Source organism: Athalia rosae, chromosome 2 (assembly GCF_917208135.1).
Source record: "Athalia rosae chromosome 2, iyAthRosa1.1, whole genome shotgun sequence".
NCBI classification, from domain to species: Eukaryota; Metazoa; Arthropoda; class Insecta; order Hymenoptera; family Athaliidae; genus Athalia; species Athalia rosae.
In genome coordinates, this window is record NC_064027.1 from 18,382,119 (window position 1) to 18,394,607 (window position 12,489).

Here is a 12,489-nt window from a genome sequence, read left to right on the forward strand (position 1 = left end):
TCCGGACTTGGGAAATTTCCCGATCAACCAGTGAAGCGCGACTTTTTCGGACTCTGGAAATTTTTCGATTAACAAGTGATGCGCGAATTTTTCGGACTCGAGGAATTTCTTGATCAACTAGTGAAGCGCGACTTCTCTGGACTCTGGGAATTTTTTGATCAACTAGTAAAGCGCGACTTTTTTGGATTTCAGGAATTTTTCAATCGAACGAGTAACGCGCGACTCGTCCGGACTTTGAGGATTTTCTGATCCAACGGGCGATGCGCGACTTTTTCGGACTTTGGGAATTTTCGGATCAATTGGTGATGCTCGATTTTTTCGAAATTGTGAAAATTCACTGATCCAACGAGTGATGCGCGACTTTTTCGGACTTTAGGAATTTTCCAAACAACCAGTAATGCGCGACTTGTCCAGACTTCGGAAATTTCCTAATCCAACGAGCAATGCGCGACCCTTTCGGAGTTGGAAGATTTTCTGATCCAACGAGTGATGCGCGACTTCTTCGGACTCTGGAAATTTTTTTGATCAACTAGTGAAGCGCGAATTTTTCGGACTTTGGGAATTTTCCAAACAACCAGTAATGCGCGACTTGTCCAGACTTCGGAAATTTCCTAATCCAACGAGCAATGCGCGACCCTTTCGGAGTTGGAAGATTTTCTGATCCAACGAGTGATGCGCGACTTCTTCGGACTCTGGGAATTTCTCGATTTACCAGTAGAGCGCGACTTCTCCGGACTTTCAAGATTTTCCGATCTAACGAGAGACTTTTTCGGATTTTGACAATTTTTCGATCAACTGGTGTTACTCGATATTTTCGAAATTCTAAAAATTTTACGATTCAACAAGTAATGCGTTACTTTTTCGGACTTTGAGAATTTTTTGATCAACAAGTCAAGCGCAACTTTTCTGGACTTTGGAAATTTTTTAATGTAACGAGTAATGCGCGACTTTTCCGGACTCTGGAATTTTTCCGATCAACTGGTGATGCTCGATTTTTTCAGAATTCTAAAACTTTTCTGATTCCACGAGTGATGCGCGACTTCTCCGGACTTGGGAAATTTCCCGATCAACCAGTGAAGCGCGACTTTTTCGGACTCTGGAAATTTTTCGATTAACAAGTGATGCGCGAATTTTTCGGACTCGAGGAATTTCTTAATCAACTAGTGAAGCGCGACTTCTCTGGACTCTGGGAATTTTTTGATCAACTAGTAAAGCGCGACTTTTTTGGATTTCGGAAATTTTTCAATCGAACGAGTAACGCGCGACTCGTCCGGACTTTGAGGATTTTCTGATCCAACGGGCGATGCGCGACTTTTTCGGACTTTGGGAATTTTCGGATCAATTGGTGATGCTCGATTTTTTCGAAATTGTGAAAATTCACTGATCCAACGAGTGACGCGCGACTTTTTCGGACTTTGGGAATTTTCCAAACAACCAGTAATGCGCGACTTGTCCAGACTTCGGAAATTTCCTAATCCAACGAGCAATGCGCGACCCTTTCGGAGTTGGAAGATTTTCTGATCCAACGAGTGATGCGCGACTTCTTCGGACTCTGAAAATTTTTCGATTAACAAGTGATGCGCGACTTTTTCGGACTCGAGGAATTTCTTGATCAACTAGTGAAGCGCGACTTCTCTGGACTCTGGGAATTTTTTGATTACCTAGTAAAGCGCGACTTTTTTGGACTTTGGAAATTTTTCAATCGAACGAGTAACGCGCGACTCGTCCGGACTTTGAGAATTTCTTGATCCAACGGGAGATGCGCGACTTTTTCGGACTTTGGGAATTTTCAGATCAATTGGTGATGCTCGATTTTTTCAAAATTGTGAAAATTCACTGATCCAACGAGCGATGCGCGACTCTTTCGGACTTTGGGAATTTTCCAAACAACCAGTAATGCGCGACTTGTCCAGACTTCGAAAATTTCTTAATCCAACGAGCAATGCGCGACCCTTCCGGAATTGGAAGATTTTCTGATCCAACGAGTGATGCGCGACTTTTTCGGACTCTGGGAATTTCTCGATTTACCAGTAGAGCGTGACTTCTCTGGACTCTCAAGATTTTCCGATCTAACGAGAGACTTTTTCGGATTTTGACAATTTTTCGATCAACTGGTGTTACTCGATATTTTCGGAATTCTAAAAATTTTACGATTCAACAAGTAATGCGTTACTTTTTCGGACTTTGAGAATTTTTTGATCAACAAGTCAAGCGCAACTTTTCTGGACTTTGGAAATTTTTTAATGTAACGAGTAATGCGCGACTTTTCCGGACTCTGGAATTTTTCTGATCAACTGGTGATGCTCGATTTTTTCAGAATTCTAAAACTTTTCTGATTCCACGAGTGATGCGCGACTTCTCCGGACTTGGGAAATTTCCCGATCAACCAGTGAAGCGCGACTTTTTCGGACTCTGGAAATTTTTCGATTAACAAGTGATGCGCGAATTTTTCGGACTCGAGGAATTTCTTGATCAACTAGTGAAGCGCGACTTCTCTGGACTCTGGGAATTTTTTGATCAACTAGTAAAGCGCGACTTTTTTGGATTTCGGAAATTTTTCAATCAAACGAGTAACGCGCGACTCGTCCGGACTTTGAGGATTTTCTGATCCAACGGGCGATGCGCGACTTTTTCGGACTTTGGGAATTTTCAGATCAATTGGTGATGCTCGATTTTTCCAAAATTGTGAAAATTCACTGATCCAACGAGTGATGCGCGACTTTTTCGGACTTTGGGAATTTTCCAAACAACCAGTGATGCGCGACTTGTCCAGACTTCGGAAATTTCCTAATCCAACGAGCAATGCGCGACCCTTTCGGAGTTGGAAGATTTTCTGATCCAACGAGTGATGCGCGACTTCTTCGGACTCTGGAAATTTTTCGATTAACAAGTGATGCGCGACTTTTTCGGACTCGAGGAATTTCTTGATCAACTAGTGAAGCGCAACTTCTCTGGACTCTGGGAATTTTTTGATTACCTAGTAAAGCGCGACTTTTTTGGACTTTGGAAATTTTTCAATCGAACGAGTAACGCGCGACTCGTCCGGACTTTGAGAATTTCTTGATCCAACGGGCGATGCGCGACTTTTTCGGACTTTGGGAATTTTCAGATCAATTGGTGATGCTCGATTTTTTCAAAATTGAGAAAATTCACTGATCCAACGAGCGATGCGCGACTCTTTCGGACTTTGAGAATTTTCCAAACAACCAGTAATGCGCGACTTGTCCAGACTTCGAAAATTTCTTAATCCAACGAGCAATGCGCGACCCTTTCGGAGTTGGAAGATTTTCTGATCCAACAAGTGATGCGCGACTTCTTCGGACTCTGGGAATTTCTCGATCTACCAGTAGAGCGCGACTTCTACGGACTCTCAAGATTTTCCGATCTAACGAGAGACTTTTTCGGATTTTGACAATTTTTCAATCAACTGGTGTTACTCGATATTTTCGAAATTCTAAAAATTTTACGATTCAACAAGTAATGCGTTACTTTTTCGGACTTTGAGAATTTTTTGATCAACAAGTCAAGCGCAACTTTTCTGGACTTTGGAAATTTTTTAATGTAACGAGTAATGCGCGACTTTTCCGGACTCTGAAAATTTTTCGATCAACTGGTAAAGCTCGATTTTTTCAGAATTCTAAAACTTTTCTGATTCCACAAGTGATGCGCGACTTCTCCGGACTTGGGAAATTTCCCGATCAACCAGTGAAGCGCGACTTTTTCGGACTCTGGAAATTTTTCGATTAACAAGTGATGCGCGACTTTTTCGGACTCGAGGAATTTCTTGATCAACTAGTGGAGCGCGACTTCTCTGGTCTCTGGGAATTTTTTGATCAACTAGTAAAGCGCGACTTTTTTGGATTTTGGAAATTTTTCAATCGAACGAGTAACGCGCGACTCGTCCGGAGTTTGAGAATTTTCTGATCCAACGGGCGCTGCGCGACTTTTTCGGACTTTGGGAATTTTCAGATCAATTGGTGATGCTCGATTTTTTCAAAATTGTGAAAATTCACTGATCCAACGAGTGATGCACGACTTTTTCGGACTTTGGGATTTTTTCAAACAACCAGTAATGCGCGACTTGTCCAGACTTCGAAAATTTCTTAATCCAACGAGCAATGCGCGATCCTTTCGAAATTGGAAGATTTTCTGATCCAACGAGTGATGCGCGACTTCTTCGGAGTCTGGGAATTTCTCGATTCACCAGTAGAGCGCGACTCCTCTGGACTCTCAAGATTTTCCGATCTAACGAGAGACTTTTTCGGATTTTGACAATTTTTCGATCAACTGGTGTTACTCGATATTTTCGAAATTCTAAAAATTTTACGATTCAACAAGTAATGCGTTACTTTTTCGGACTTTGAGAATTTTTTGATCAACAAGTCAAGCGCAACTTTTCTGGACTTTGGAAATTTTTTAATGTAACGAGTAATGCGCGACTTTTCCGGACTTTCAGAATTTCCTGATTCAACAAGCGATGCGCGCCCCTCTCGAAAGTGGAAGATTTCCTGATCTAACGAGTGATGCGCGACTTTTTCGGACTTTGGGAATTTCCCGATTAACCAGTGAAGCAGGACTATTCGGACTTTGGGAATTTCTCAATCAACCAGTGAAGCGCGACTTTTCCGGACTCTGGAAATTTTTCGATCTAACGAGAGACTTTTTGGACTCTCACAATCTTTGTATCAACTGGTAATGCCCGATTTTTTCGAAATTGTAAAAATTCACTGATCCAACGGGCGATGCGCGACTTTTTCGGACTTTGAGAATTTTCAGATCAATTGGTGATGCTCGATTTTTTCAAAATTGTGAAATTTCACTGATCCAACGAGTGATGCGCGACTTTTTCGGACTCTGGGAATTTCTCGATTTACCAGTAGAGCGCGACTTCTCCGGACTCTCAAGATTTTCCGATCTAACGAGAGACTTCTTCGGATTTTGACAATTTTTCGATCAACTGGTGTTGCTCGATATTTTCGAAATTCTAAAAATTTTACGATTCAACAAGTAATGCGCGACTTTTTCGGACTTTGAGAATTTTTTGATCAACAAGTCAAGCGCAACTTTTTTGGACTCTGGAAATTTTTCGATGTAACGAGTAATGCGCGACTCTTCCGGACTTTGAGATTTTTCTGATACAACGAGCGATGCAAGACCCTTTCGAACTCGGAAGATTTCCTGATTCAACGAGTGATGCGCGACTTCTTCGGACTCTGGGAATTTTCTGATCAACTAGTGAAGCGCAACTTTTTCGGACTTCGGGAATTTCTCGATCAACTAGTCAAGCGCGACTCTTTCGGACTCTGGAAATCTTTTGATCAAGTGGTGATGCTCGATTCTTCCGAAATTCTGAAAATTCTCCGATTCAACGAGTGATGCGCGACTTTCTTGAACTCTGAGAATTTCTCGATGTAACGAGCTATGCGTGACCCTTTCGGAATTGAAAGATTTTCTGATCCAACGAGTGATGCGCGACTTTTTCGGACTCTAGGAATGTGCCGATCAACCAGTGAAGCGCGACTTTTCCGGACTCTGAAGATTGTTCGATCGAACGAGAGACTTCTTCGGAGTTTGACAATTTTCCGATCAACTGGTGATGCTCGATTTTCTCAAAATTCAAAAATTTCCTGATCCAACGAGAAATGCGCGACTCTTGCGGACTCTGGGAATTTTTTGATCAACTAGTGAAGCGCAACTCTCTTGGACTTTAGGAATTTCTCAATCAACCAGTGAAGCGCGACTTTTTTGGACTTTGGGGATTTTTCAATTTAACGAGTAATGCGCGACTCGTCCGAAATTGAGAATTTTCTGATCCAACGAGCGATGCGCGACCCTTCCGAAGTTGAACGATTTCCCGATTCAACGAGTGATGAGCGACTCCTTCGGACTCTGGGAATTTTTTGATCAACTAGTGAAGCGCAACTTTTTCGGAATCTGAAAATTTCTCGATTTAACGAGAGACTTTTTCGGACTTTGACAATTTTGAGATCAACTGGTGAAACACGACTTTTTTGGACTCTGGGAATTTTTTGATTGACTAGTGAAGCGCGACTTTCCTAGACTTTGGGAATTTCTCAATCTAACAAGTAATGCGCGACTCGTCCGGAATTTAAGAATATTCTGATCCAACGAGCGATGCGTGACCCTTTCGGAAATTGGAGATTTTCTGATTTAACGAGTGATGCGCGTCTTCTCCAGACTCTGGGAAGTTTTTGATCAACTAGTGAAGCGCGACTCTTTTGGACTTGAGGAATTTTTCAATCAACCAGTGAAGCGCGACTTTTTTAGACTCTGAAATTTTTTCGATCCAACGAGTGACTTTTTCGGAATTTGACAATTTTTCGATCAACTGGTGTTGCTCGATATTTTCAAAATTCTGAAGATTCTACGATTTAACGAGTGAAGCGCGACTTTTTTGGACTTCAAAAATTTTCCAATCCAACACGTGATGCGCGACCCTTTCGAAATTCAAAAATTCCTGATGAAACGAGTGATGCGCGACTCATTCAGATTCTTGAAATTCTTCGATCCAACAGGATTTTCGCGACTCTTTCAAACTTCGAATATTTCTCGATCTAACGAGGGATGCGCGATCCTTTCAGACTCCGAAAATTTCCGATTCAACAAGTGATGCGCGACCCTTTCGGACTTTGGAAGTTCTCCAATCCAAAGAGTGATGCGCGACCCTCCCGGACTTCAGAAATTCTCCAATCCAACGAGTGATGTGCGACCCTCTCGGACTTTGGGAATTTTTCAATCCAACGAGTGATACGCGTCTCTTCCGGACTCCAGAAATTTCTGATTCAACGAGTGATTCGCGACTCATTCAGACTTTGGGAATTTTCATTTCAACGAGTGACTCGCAAATCTCTCAGCCTCCGAGAATTTTCCAATTCAACAAGTGATGTGCGAATCTTTCGGACTTTGTGAATTCTCCGATTCAACGAGAGATCCGCGACTCGTTTGAGATTTGTGAATTTCTTGATCCAACGACTGATGCGCGACCCTTTCGGACTTTGGGAATTCTCCAATCCAACGAGTGATGCGCGACACTTTCGGACTTTGGAAATTCTTCAATCCAACAAGTGATGCGCGACTCTTCCGGACTCCAGAAATTTTTGATTCAACGAGTGATGCGCGACTCATTCGGACTTCGGAAATTCTTCGATCCAACGAGTGATTCGCGACCCTTTTAGACTTCGAAAATTTCCCAATTAACAAGTGATGCGTGACTCTCGGACTTCGTGGATTCCTTGATTCAACGAGTAAATCGTGACCCCTTCGGACTTTGAAAATTCCATGATCCAACAAGTGATGCGCGACTCTCTCGGACTTTGTGATTTCCTTTATCCAACGAGTGATGCGTGACCCTTTCGGACCCCAAAAATTTCATGATCTATCGAGTGATGTGCGACCCTTTCGGATTCCGGAAATCCCATGATCCGAAGAGTAATGCGCGACCCCTCCAGACTTCAGAAATTTCTGATTCAACGAGTGATGCGTGACTTATTTGGACTTTGGGAATTCCCGATTCAACGAGTGATGCGCGACGCTCTCTGACTTCGGAAATTCTTCGATCCAATGAGTGATTCGCGACCCTTTTAGACTTTGAATATTTCTTGATCCAACGAGTGATGCGCGACTTCCTCGGACTTTGTGAATCATTTGATTTAACGAGTGATGCGCGATCCTTCCAGTTTTCGAAAATTCCCTAATTCAACGAGTGATGCGCGAATCTCTCGGACTTTGTGAACTTCTTGATCCAACAAGTGATGCGTGACCCTTTCGGTTTTTAAAAATTCCTTGATCCAAAAAATGATGCGCGACTCTTTCGAACTCTGTGAATTTTCCGATTCAGGAGAGATCCGCGACTCGTTTGGGATTTGTGGTTTTCTTGATCCAATGACTGATGCGCGACCTTCTCGGACTTCAAAAATTTTTGATTCAACGAGTGATGCGCGACTCAATCGGATTTCGGAAATTCTTTGATCCAACGAGTGATTCGCGACCCTTTTAGACTTCGAAAATTTCCTAATTCAACAAGTGATGCGCGACTCTCTCGGACTTCGTGGATTTCTCAATTTAACGAGTGAATCGTGACCCTTTCGGACTTCGAAAATTCCTTGATCCAACAAGTGATTCGCGACTTTCTCGGACTTTGTGATTTCCTTGATCCAACGAGTAATACGTGACCCTTTCGGACTTCAAGAATGTCATGATCTAACGAGTGATGCGCAACTTCCTCGGACTTTGCGAATTATTTGATTTAACAAGTCACGCGCGACCCTTTCGGACTTAGAAAATTCTTTGATCCAACAAGTAATGCGCGACTCTTTCGGACTTCGTAAATTTTTCGATTCAACGAGAGATGCGTGACCCTTTCGGACTTCGAAAATTTCTTGATCCGAAAAGTGATGCGCGAATCTTGCGGACTTTGTGAATTTTCCGATTCAACGAGAGATCCGCGACTCGTTTGGGATTTTCGAATTTCTTGATCCAACGACTGATGCGCGATTCTTTCGGACTTTGGAAATTCTCCAATCCAACGAGTGATGCGCGACACTCTCGGACTTCGAAAATTCTTCAATCCAACAAGTGATGCGCGTCCCCTCCGGACTCCAGAAATTTCTGATTCAACGAGTGATGCGCGACTCATTCGGACTTTGGCAATTTTCGATTTAACGAGTGATGCGCGACCCTCTCTGACTTCGGAAATTCGCGATTCAACGAGTGATTCGCGACTTTCTCGGACTCCGTAAATTTTTCGATTTAACGAGTGTTTCGCGACTCGTTTGGGATTTGTGAATTTCTTGATCCAACGACTGATGCGCGACCCTTTTGGACTTCAAAAATTTTCCAATCCAACACGCGATGCGCGACCCTTTCGAAATTCAAAAATTCCTGATGAAACGAGTGATGCGCGACTCATTCAGATTCTTGAAATTCTTCGATCCAACAGGATTTTCGCGACTCTTTCAAACTTCGAATATTTCTCGATCTAACGAGGGATGCGCGATCCTTTCAGACTCCGAAAATTTCCGATTCAACAAGTGATGCGCGACCCTTTCGGACTTTGGAAGTTCTCCAATCCAAAGAGTGATGCGCGACCCTCCCGGACTTCAGAAATTCTCCAATCCAACGAGTGATGTGCGACCCTCTCGGACTTTGGGAATTTTTCAATCCAACAAGTGATGCGCGTCTCTTCCGGACTCCAGAAATTTCTGATTCAACGAGTGATTCGCGACTCATTCAGACTTTGGGAATTTTCATTTCAACGAGTGACTCGCAAATCTCTCAGCCTCCGAGAATTTTCCAATTCAACAAGTGATGTGCGAATCTTTCGGACTTTGTGAATTCTCCGATTCAACGAGAGATCCGCGACTCGTTTGAGATTTGTGAATTTCTTGATCCAACGACTGATGCGCGACTCGTTTGAGATTTGTGAATTTCTTGATCCAACGACTGATGCGCGACCCTTTCGGACTTTGGAAATTCTTCAATCCAACAAGTGATGCGCGACTCTTCCGGACTCCAGAAATTTTTGATTCAACGAGTGATGCGCGACTCATTCGGACTTCGGAAATTCTTCGATCCAACGAGTGATTCGCGACCCTTTTAGACTTCGAAAATTTCCCAATTAACAAGTGATGCGTGACTCTCTGACTTCGTGGATTCCTCGATTTAACGAGTAAATCGTAACCCCTTTGGACTTTGAAAATTCCATGATCCAACAAGTGATGCGCGACTCTCTCGGACTTTGTGATTTCCTTGATCCAACGAGTGATGCGTGACCCTTTCGGACCCCAAAAATCTCATGATCTATCGAGTGATGTGCGACCCTTACGGATTCCGGAAATCCCATGATCCGAAGAGTAATGCGCGACCCCTCCAGACTTCAGAAATTTCTGATTCAACGAGTGATGCGTGACTTATTTGGACTTTGGGAATTCCCGATTCAACGAGTGATGCGCGACGCTCTCTGACTTCGGGAATTCTTGGATCCAATGAGTGATTCGCGACCCTTTTAGACTTTGAATATTTCTTGATCCAACGAGTGATGCGCGACTTCCTCGGACTTTGTAAATCATTTGATTTAACGAGTGATGCGCGATCCTTCAAGTTTTCGAAAATTCCCTAATTCAACGAGTGATGCGCGAATCTCTCGGACTTTGTGAACTTCTTGATCCAACAAGTGATGCGTGACCCTTTCGGTTTTTAAAAATTCCTTGATCCAAAAAATGATGCGCGACTCTTTCGAACTCTGTGAATTTTCCGATTCAGGAGAGATCCGCGACTCGTTTGGGATTTGTGGTTTTCTTGATCCAATGACTGATGCGCGACCTTCTCGGACTTCAAAAATTTTTGATTCAACGAGTGATGCGCGACTCAATCGGATTTCGGAAATTCTTTGATCCAACGAGTGATTCGCGACCCTTTTAGACTTCGAAAATTTCCTAATTCAACAAGTGATGCGCGACTCTCTCGGACTTCGTGGATTTCTCGATTTAACGAGTGAATCGTGACCCTTTCGGACTTCGAAAATTCCTTGATCCAACAAGTGATTCGCGACTTTCTCGGACTTTGTGATTTCCTTGATCCAACGAGTAATACGTGACCCTTTCGGACTTCAAGAATGTCATGATCTAACGAGTGATGCGCAACTTCCTCGGACTTTGCGAATTATTTGATTTAACAAGTGACGCGCGACCCTTTCGGACTTTGGAAGTTCTCCAATCCAAAGAGTGATGCGCGACCCTCCCGGACTTCAGAAATTCTCCAATCCAACGAGTGATGTGCGACCCTCTCGGACTTTGGGAATTTTTCAATCCAACAAGTGATGCGCGTCTCTTCCGGACTCCAGAAATTTCTGATTCAACGAGTGATTCGCGACTCATTCAGACTTTGGGAATTTTCATTTCAACGAGTGACTCGCAAATCTCTCAGCCTCCGAGAATTTTCCAATTCAACAATTGATGTGCGAATCTTTCGGACTTTGTGAATTCTCCGATTCAACGAGAGATCCGCGACTCGTTTGAGATTTGTGAATTTCTTGATCCAACGACTGATGCGCGACCCTTTCGGACTTTGGAAATTCTCCAATCCAACGAGTGATGCGCGACACTTTCGGACTTTGGAAATTCTTCAATCCAACAAGTGATGCGCGTCCCCTCCGGACTCCAGAAATTTCTGATTCAACGAGTGATGTGCGACTTATTCGGACTTTGGGAATTTTCGATTCAACGAGTGATGCGCGACCCTCTCTGACTTCGGAAATTTTTCGATCCAACGAGTGATTTGCGACCCTCTTAGACTTTGAATATTTCTTGATACAACGAGTGATGCACGACCCTTTCGGACTTTGAAAATTTCCTAATTCAACAAGTGATGCGCGACTCTCTCGGACTTTGTGAATTCCCCGATCCAACAAGTGATGCGTGACCCTTTCGGTTTTCGAAAATTCCTTGATCCAAAAAGTGATGCGCGACTCTTTCGAACTTTGTGAATTTTTCGATTCAGAGGAGACCCGCAACTCGTTTGGGATTTGTGATTTTCTTGATCCAACGATTGATGCGCGACCCTCTCGGACTTCAGAAATTTTTGATTCAGCGAGTGATGCGCGCCTCAATCGGACTTCGGAAATTTTCGGTTCAACGAGTGATGCGCGACCCTCTCTGACTTCGGAAATTCTTTGATCCGACGAGTGATTTGCGACCCTCTCGGACTTCAGAAATTTTTGATTCAACGAGTGATGCGCGACTCAATCGGACTTCGGAAATTCTTCGATCCAACGAAGGATTCGCGACCCTTTTAGACTTCGAAAATTTCCTAATTCAACAAGTAATGCGCGACTCTGTCGGACTTTGTGGATTCCTCGATTCAACGATAATCGTGACCCTTTCGGACTTTGAAAATTCCTTGATCCAACAAGTGATGCGCGACTCTCTCGGACTTTGTGATTTCCTTGATCCAACGAGTGATGCGTGACCCTCTCGGACTTCAAAAATGTCATGATCCAACGAGTGATGCGCGACTTCCTCGGACTTTGCGATTTATTTGATTCAACAAGTGATGCGCGACCCTTTCGGACTTCGAAAATTCTTCGATCCAACAAGTAATGCGCGACTCTTCCGGACTTCGTGAATCTTTCGATTCAACGAGAGATGCGTGACCCTTTCGGACTTCGAAAATTTCTTGATCCAACAAGTGATGCGCGAATCTTGCGGACTTTGTGAATTTCCCGATTCAACGAGAGATCCGCGACTCGTTTGGGATTTTCGAATTTCTTGATCCAACGACTGATGCGCGATTCTTTCGGACTTTGGAAATTCTCCAATCCAACGAGTGATGCGCGACACTCTCGGACTTCGAAAATTCTTCAATCCAACAAGTGATGCGCGTCCCCTCCGGACTCCAGAAATTTCTGATTCAACGAGTGATGCGCGACTCATTCGGACTTTGGCAATTTTCGATTCAACGAGTGATGCGCGA